We start from the raw sequence: 7,752 nt of genomic DNA, 5'->3' as shown, positions 1-7,752 counted from the left end.
CACCTAGTAACCTATCAAACTTCGAATCAATATCAAATCTAACGACTATTATCTTCACGAACCCAACAACATTGATACAACTAATCAATCAATTATTTATTCTAAGAAACAGACTCTAATTAAATAAACAAACTCCAATCCAATCTAACTCTCTCACCAACCCACATGAGATCTAACAAATATTGCTTTTGCTTCAAACAATTACCCAAAAAACCTAACATATAAGACTAAGAAAAGGAAAACATTTATCATTAATTTTGTAGTAGTTATAAAAAATAAATGACAAATTCTCAAAATATCGCCTGGAAAAGCTTCGATAAAAGAGATCAAAACATTTTAGCATTGTGTTGTGGGCCTCCTCTAGTAAGAGGAAAGCCTCCAAAAATTGGCGTATGCCGCTTTAAGTGGCCAACACACGGTATTCTTTAGTAAAAGGCGAAAGAATAGTTCGCTTTGTGTTGACCACGCGGCTCCGTGAATTTATAAGGCATACATGCTACTGTATTTATGGCATCTCTCTTCACCCCACATTGTATAAAGCAACGAATGTGGGACTAAAACTCAAATTAAAAAGCGCTACACTGCAAACTGCAAATGGCATTTGTCAAACCTATGCAAAAGTCAGATAACAAGCGGAATACGACAGACCGTCCTCGACATTCAAATCGAACTCATCAGAAATGTGAGTCCTCGTTTGAATTTCGTCTCTTTACGCTTATCACCATTTATTCTGGTGGATCCTGAATGTAGGAGAGGATAGCTCAGTTGAGAGAAATTTGAAGGTTGAAGGAGTCAGACTTGTATGATCTAGGGGTTAGTGGTGCATTATGGCCAATAAAGTAATTTCTTCTTAGATCTAGCCTTGATGGCACATTTCTTAAAGCATTATGAAATGGTGTCTTTGTTTCGATGTAAGTTTGTTCCTCTTGATTGAGTGGATTAAATCATAGATGGACGAGTTCTTCTCTAGACCAGAGGAACTAGCAATATTTGAGAGTGGAAAAACAACAAGGTTTAGCTTTGGTGTGTCCTCCTCGTGAAATTTTCATCATTCAACGGAGTCTTTTTATGCAATGGTAGTTTTATCCATCTTAACCTCTAGTTCAGAAAACTAAAGTCGTTATTTCCAAGTATGGTTGCCTCCTCATTGCTATACCTCTTACAAAGGGCTTTCATAAACTCCTACATTACCTCATCTTTAGCCAACTCTAAGTGGGTATTGATTGGGATTAAGAGAACAAACAATCATATGAAGAGAGTGTCTGTTGTGTTCCACCTTTTTGTGACAATAACCCTAATATGCTCCCTCTAGAACTGTAGTTCAAGCTTTTATCACAAATTATGTGCTTCATTTGATCAAGCATGTTATCAAAAGTCTCATAAATCACTCAAAGGCTAGGGTAGTCTCTATAGACATACCTAGTTACACCCACTATAAATGATATGATAGAGCAAATATATTTGCAAGCAACATTCAACGTTGTGATATTAACGCTTAATGATGTAAATTGAAGTTTGAAAAAAAAACAAAGTAGACACACAAACATATCAATTTAAATTATTAAATCAAATTTTCTTATTTGATATGGGACCATCAAATTTATTAAGCATCATTTCTCTCACAACCTTCCCTTCTTTTGTATTTGATTAAGCCCACTTTTTCCTCACCACAAACCACCGTGTATTGTAGAGCATCTCGCACCTCCAACATCCTCCCTAGCAAAAAAAAAATAGACAACATATCTAATCTTACTTGGTTTGAGAATCAAAATATTGCAAATGAAGTATGATGGTTACATACAAACCTTTTTTAAGTCTTCGTCTTTGGCCACTATTGCTTTCACCCAATCTATTCCGTCAATGTCTTTTGAAGCATGTACACCACATGGAGCTCGTAGAATATGTTTGTAAGTGCTCTCAACCATCAATCTAATTAACTGACAAACACAAGTTGAATTTGTCACAACTTGCACAACATTAGAAGATCTAGTCTCCTATATAGCCTCCTTCAAAATAGCAAACTTCTAATTAGCATCCTTACGTTTTTTAGAACAATCAATAGCTCTAAGAAAGTATGAACTAGTAGGGCATGTAACAATAATATTAATGAGTGATCAATCTCAAATATTAGTTGTCCTATCCATGGTAATGGAATAGTCAATCATAATTTATGTTTGTCTCATATCTTCCATCAACATGTTCACCTTTGAACATTGTTTTTCAAGGAGGGAGGTATGCAATCGATATTCTCCACCAGGAGGTGTAAGAGAGTCCAACTACCATTGAATCTCTCAACATACCTTTGAAATAAGGTGACTTTGCCAAATGAAATGGAATAACAAGCGCATAAAAAAAATTGGTCACTAAATCATCAACTTTCTCACGTTTTTGCATATTCATTAGTCCCAGGTCATTTTAGTTTTTCACCTATAGTAGAAGTGGCCTTCCTCTTCCCTCTATCACATTTCTTTCTAATTGATACATTGGAATAGTCATACTGATCAATAGATTGCGGTTTTTTGGATTATTATTTTTTATTTAGTAGTACTAATATTTTATTCATTCATTCCAACCAACCTTGTCATTTCAATTTGTTGTTCTAATGCTATATTTGCACAAACTCTAATACCATGTCCACTCTCACCCACTAGATGGTTTATAACCCTATTATATCTCTCATGGTAATCGATTTAGCAAATACAACATAGTCCATGCCTGTCGCCCCCTCTTTTTTTACCTTTACTAATGGTTAAATTAATGGCAAATTGAAGTAAGGGTTTTTTGGGGGTTGAAAGGACTTTTTGCAATTTTTTGAAGAGAGGGTGACAAGCATGCAAAACAGTCTCATGGAGCTCCAATAGAGCTTGAGTTTGGATTTTTAGAATAAGAATAAAGTTTTATTTCATTTACTTCACTTTCCCTCACTCACATTGTCATCATTGGCACTATTGCTAGTGTTAATTTTGTGGTATTTCTGTGAGATTTTGCCAAGATCAAGAGCTCATGAAAAGTACAAAATAGAGAGACAAAATATAGGACAAGAATAAATTGTATTCTCATCAATAGACAAGTGATCAATAGATCAATAGTTGTTCATACAATGAATATGAGCCTACATATATAGGCAAGACAATATGGATATGTGAGCACACAAACATGACATGTGGCTCAATAAGAAACAAGGGTAGGTAGGTAGAAGAAACAATATAATATTCCACATGAGGTGGATCACCCACCGAAGGTGGAATTATCACTCCACAATAAGTGGACATGATAAAGTAGTAACAAGATCACACCATAAAAGGTGGAAATTCTCCTACACACACTATCTCAATGTGGCACAAACACCCAAGTGTCTCATACCCAAACTACTATGAAATGCATTATCCTAAGTAAACTTAAGTAAGGTGTAATAATATCCAACATGAATAATTAATTACACCAACACCCCCCCTTAAGTGCAACTTAGGGGAATGCACTTAAGTCTACAATGCAACTAAGCAATGCAAGATGGGTCTCGGCTACAAGGCCATGTTAGATACCTATGTACAAATGAAAATGCATGCAAATCAATGCAATGAAATCTCTCACAAAGTGATGAAAGAGAGAAAAACCCAATGGGAAAAAACCCTCCCCCAAAAGAGAGATGAAAGCTATACAAGATAACTCTCATAGAAGTATGTGAAGGACAAAACCCCACGTGAGGAAAATGTCCCCCCCATATGAGAGAAGAAGGGAAGCTAGGTACCCCCCCCCCCCCCCCCCCTCAATGTAGAATCTGCACCAATGATAGAAACTCGAGAGTGAATGAAGAAACTGCTCCACAAACCTCGAACAACGTTCCTCCCCTTAGGAAGAAACAAAACCAAAGGTGTATCCATGAAGTCTCCCCAATCATAAAGGGAAGATGTAGAAAAAAAACTCATGATGAATGAAGTCTCTGAAAACTGCTCAAGTGTCCTCATGTCGATGATGAAAGATACCCCCTCCAAAGGTGGTGAACTGCTCCACACTGTTGAAAAAGGCACTCCAAGATCTAGTGGAGATAAAGAGACCTCCTTTAACTGTTGTACATAAGTATCCACAATCATGTCAACCTTGAAAGAATGATTATGTACAAAATGAACAAGAGGGTCAGAGTGTTCCCTCACAACAATCAAAGAAGGATCATCTTCATCAAAGAGAAGATGAATATCATCAATGATGTCTCCCAAATCTGCAATGTAGGATTCTACAAACAAACCTGCAATGTCTGTCAAGTACTCATTCCAAGAAACTGAAGCGGGAAGACAAGATACATCTTGTTGTACTGAATCACAAGAAGGCAAAACTATCCCACTATCTACATCATCAGGTGCAATAGGTGATGTTATATCAATAGGAGGAGATGAAACACAAGGCTCAAGAATGGGGTCGCATGTGAGAATCCCCAAGTTCAAGTACCCAAAGTTCTCAAAATCTGAATCATCACAAGAAGTGTGATCATCATGTGTAGAATCATCATATGTGAAATCATCCTCATCAAAAAAATCTATAAAGGAGTATAACCGAGATGCATGATCAACCACCCCAGTCACAATGATAGCTCTAGTCTCCAAGTCTCTAATGAAAATTGACTCAGGTGTGAACTCCACAATTCTCTTAGTTTCCCCATGTGTGATTTGATAGATGGAAAGGAGATTGTTTGTCAAATGGGGTACACACAACACATCATTGAAGGAGTTATCCCCAATGGCAATAGTTCCTTTCCCAATCACATCCATGTATGTATGGTTGCCCATCAAAATCTGTGGCATGGTGTAAGGTTCAAATGAAGAGAACATAGACTGCAAAGATGCCATATGATGAGAAGCCCCTGAATCTAGAAGCCATCTCCCTTAATCATGACTTGTAGTAGCACAAAGAGCTTTTCCTTTTCTTGTCCCAAAAGAGCGAGTCTTCCCACTTGTAGAAGCCATGAATGCTTGCCCTTTTCCTTTTGAATGTGAGGAAGTGGAAGTTGATGAATCCTCCTTCTTGTAGGCATTAGGCAAATCAATGTTGTGCTTTTTGAGGATGTGTGAGAGCTCATCAATCTTCTTAGAATGACAATGACACTCCTCATGACCAAAATTTTTACAATAGGCACAAGTAGGTCTCTCCCTCTTTGGTGAATTGTCCCTCTTGGAAGAGGATGAATCTCCTTGTTGTGGAGAAGATGGTGCTTTGTCCTTAGGCTTTGATTGCCATTTCTTCTTGTTTGAGTTGTCCTTTCCTTGATTTCCTTTGTTCCCTTGATTTGCCACTAATGCTTGAGAATTAGAAGCCTTAAGAATGCCCATGCTTATCAACTTAGTGTGTTCCATCATCAACATTTTGATGAAAGCATCAAATGTAGGCATTGTGTAGCTTGAACCCATTGTCATCCTATGGGTTTGGAAACTAGAAACAAATGCTGCATATTCTTGTGGAAGTTTTCCCATCAAATTGAAGATCAATTGAGTATCCTTCTTATCAATGCCACAATCTTTGAGTTGTGCCCTCAACTCCTTTGCCTTAGTGACATAATCTTGTATAGTATCAAAGTTCTTGGGATCTAACATGGTGAGATCACTATCAATTTGATATCCTCTAATCTCATCAACTTGACCATACAAGTCTTGAAACTTTTGCCAAGCATCCTTGATTAGAGTACATTTCTCAATATGGAAAATGAGATCCTTTGATACATACTTTCTTAAGGTACCAATTTCCATGATATCCTTAGTGAGACAATCCAAGTGAGCAATAGGATCAACCTTAGGATTAGCGGGAGCAACAATAGTTCCATCAATGTAATGAGTTAGTCATTTTTCCATAAGTTTACTCCATGCATCAATTTTCCAAGTAGCATAATTATGAGGAGTTAAGAGAGGAAACTTAGGAGAACCCATAGCAGCAAAAGGAAGGGACACAAGAGAACAAAAGCACAAGAAACACCCCCCAAATTCAATCAATCAAAGTACCCCCCCCCAAAAAAAAATAAATAAATAATGATTTTGGCACTTTATATGTAGTGCGTGTACAATAGTCCACTTGGAAACAATTGCAAGGTGGACTTCTGATTTTGTTTTACAACTTCCCCAATAGGCTAAGAACTACAATGCAAAATACCAACAAGATAGATCTATGCAATACAAGTTCCAAATTGGCCAAAATAGACCATATGTTGAAAGTACAATTTCTACTCAAAATCATTGCAAAATGGTAGCATATTATGAGAGTAGACAAAAAATCATGCACTTTCAAAAAAAATGGCACTTGAAAAGGAGTTCGTATGAGCCCAAACGGAGTCCCGAAAGTTGCAGAAACGAGGATTGGATAGGTACAGTCACCAAAAGCTGAGATTTCTGAAAAATATATCCATCAAAATCAAAAAATAATTCTATCGTGAGAAATTACACAAAAAATTAGCCCATTTCAAAAAATATACACCAAAAAAGGAGCAAAAATGAGCAAGATATGGCCTTCCAAAGTTGAACTACAAAACTGAAAAACTCAACAGGAGGGGGTTGATAAATTTTCAAAAAAATTATGACGTCAGGATAACACGAGGTTAAATTTGATGGTATCGCAGAAAAATTCACCCCTGCTAATGTGGCGTGTTCGTACAGTACGGATTGTTGACGTGTCTTAGCCTGATTGGTTGCAAAAATGACGTGTCCGTATGGAACTGCCAACTATGCGGTGTGACGTGTCTGATGCTGACTTGGTCAAGGTGGCTATGTGGCGGCCACGTGGCACGTCGGGGGAGTTGGCAAAGTTGACTGGGGATGGCGGGAGGACGGATTTGGTAGGGTCTGAGTGTAGTCATGCTGGCACAACCGCAAGTGGCGGGAGGAGGTGGAGCCGAATAGTGGACTGCGGGGGCCAGAGATCATTGCCGACAGGAGGACACGGTGGACGCTGGGGTTCGGGCATTGTCTGAGCAACATCACTAGGAGGATGAGTCGCCTAGAGTATGAGAGCATGGCGCTTGGCAGGAGTCGGCAAGATGACGATGCCCGACAGGAGACCGGTGGGTGGCGATGGCTCAAAAGGTACCAATGGCGACTGGAGCAGGAGTACTCTAGTGTAGCAGCGAGAGGCAGTTGACAGGACTAGTGGAGGAGCCACCGGTTAGTGCAAGAGCCGACGGGGAGGACACCGGAGGTCGGGGTGTGTACGAGGGGTAGTGACCCCAAAAATTTTTGCGGGCTTTGCAGTACGAAGAGCACAATACGGTGGTCGGAGAAGAGGGAGGAATAAACCCTCCCGCGAATTTTTATTTTTATTTTTTTCAAATAAAACTTTTACAATTGTTAATTAAAAATTGCAAAAACAATAAAATAATTGTGGAATTTGAAAAATAATTTTCTCAGAAAAATTAATTTTTTTTTTTTGAAATAAATCCATACCATATATAGCCAAATTGGCTAAATTTTTCCTCCAAGCCCCAAAACTGACTTTCACCCAATATAGGCGAATTTATAGTCAAAATTCATGAAAATGACCACCCGAGAGCAATGGTGACATTGAATCTAGTCTAGGAAGCCTCCAAAAGGTGTTGCTCCTTAGATCCGCCTCTTGACGTCACAATAATGCCTCTCAAGGACGAATCAATGATGCTCTAATGGCTCTGATACCATGTGAGATTTTGCCAAGATCAAGAGCTCAATGAAAAGTACAAAATAAAGAGACAAAATATAGGACAAGAATAAACTGTATTCTCATCATTAGATAAATGATCAATAG

The 7,752-nt window shown here is 38.3% G+C and overlaps 1 non-coding gene across 1 annotated transcript; it reads right to left on the bottom strand.

Annotated features, from left to right (window-relative positions):
* Positions 1 to 354: 354 nt before the first annotated feature.
* Positions 355 to 472, bottom strand: LOC131074941 (U5 spliceosomal RNA). Its single transcript, XR_009113146.1, has one exon. It is a non-coding gene; the product is annotated as a U5 spliceosomal RNA (small nuclear RNA).
* Between the last annotated feature and the right edge of the window lie 7,280 nt (positions 473 to 7,752).

Source organism: Cryptomeria japonica, chromosome 5 (genome assembly GCF_030272615.1).
Source record: "Cryptomeria japonica chromosome 5, Sugi_1.0, whole genome shotgun sequence".
Classification (NCBI taxonomy): domain Eukaryota; kingdom Viridiplantae; phylum Streptophyta; class Pinopsida; order Cupressales; family Cupressaceae; genus Cryptomeria; species Cryptomeria japonica.
This window is presented reverse-complemented; position numbering and strand designations above follow the sequence as displayed.